The 760-nt window shown below is 42.1% G+C and overlaps 1 protein-coding gene across 1 annotated transcript in view; it reads right to left on the reverse strand.

Annotated features, from left to right (window-relative positions):
• The window catches only part of SGIP1 (SH3GL interacting endocytic adaptor 1), a 56,358-nt gene that overhangs the window by 29,153 nt on the left and 26,445 nt on the right, over positions 1-760 (reverse strand). The gene's annotated exons all lie outside the window — the stretch shown is intronic.

Genomic DNA, 760 nt, shown 5'->3' on the forward strand with positions numbered 1-760 from the left:
CAGCAGGAAAAACACCACAGAAAAGAGGAGACACAGAACCTTATCTAGCAAAATGCACATTTTATGGGGTTTTGCTTCCCTGGAAAAGGTGAGGTGCAGAAGAACTCCTGACCACATCAGCCTAACCCTTGTATGCTGGTGCAAAATTATTCATATGTTTCATCAGTAAGAATAGTAATAATAATAGAATAATAATTAAGAATAGTAATAATAATAAGAATAACCAAGGAACTTTGAACTGCTAGGAGCTGAGCATAACCATTTGATAGTTTCTTAATAGATCTTTGTTTCTTGCTAGAGGCAATATTGCTTTATGTTTTTGGCTAGATTCTCTGAAATCCCTACACTGCAGGCCATGGTACAGAATCAATGAGCAGCCACTCCCCACCTCTGCCATGGCTGGGCCAGAGCCACCAGCTACATCCCAGGATGGGTGAATGCCCTGAAGTGCCTGGAGCAGCAAACCCCCATGGCAGGGGCCTGCTGCCAGCCAGGGATGCAGAAATAAAAGCCACAAGGGAAAGGGAATACACCAAACATAGACTTGGCCCCTTAAATAAATTCTTAGTGCTTTCCCTATCTCATTTTTAAAATGTTGCACTATTTCCTCTCTCCTCCCAAAATAATCTTTCCTCCCACAGGTACGTACACATGTGTGTGCCCCAAAGTCCTGGAGCCATCACTTTGCAAAACCAAAATTATTGCAATAAGAAATTCTGGGGTTTTTTCCTCTCTTGATCAAAGTTATCCACCTATTCAG

The sequence above is a fragment of the Egretta garzetta genome, unplaced genomic scaffold (genome assembly GCF_000687185.1).
Source record: "Egretta garzetta isolate BGI_Z169 unplaced genomic scaffold, ASM68718v1 scaffold163, whole genome shotgun sequence".
NCBI lineage: Eukaryota > Metazoa > Chordata > Aves > Pelecaniformes > Ardeidae > Egretta > Egretta garzetta.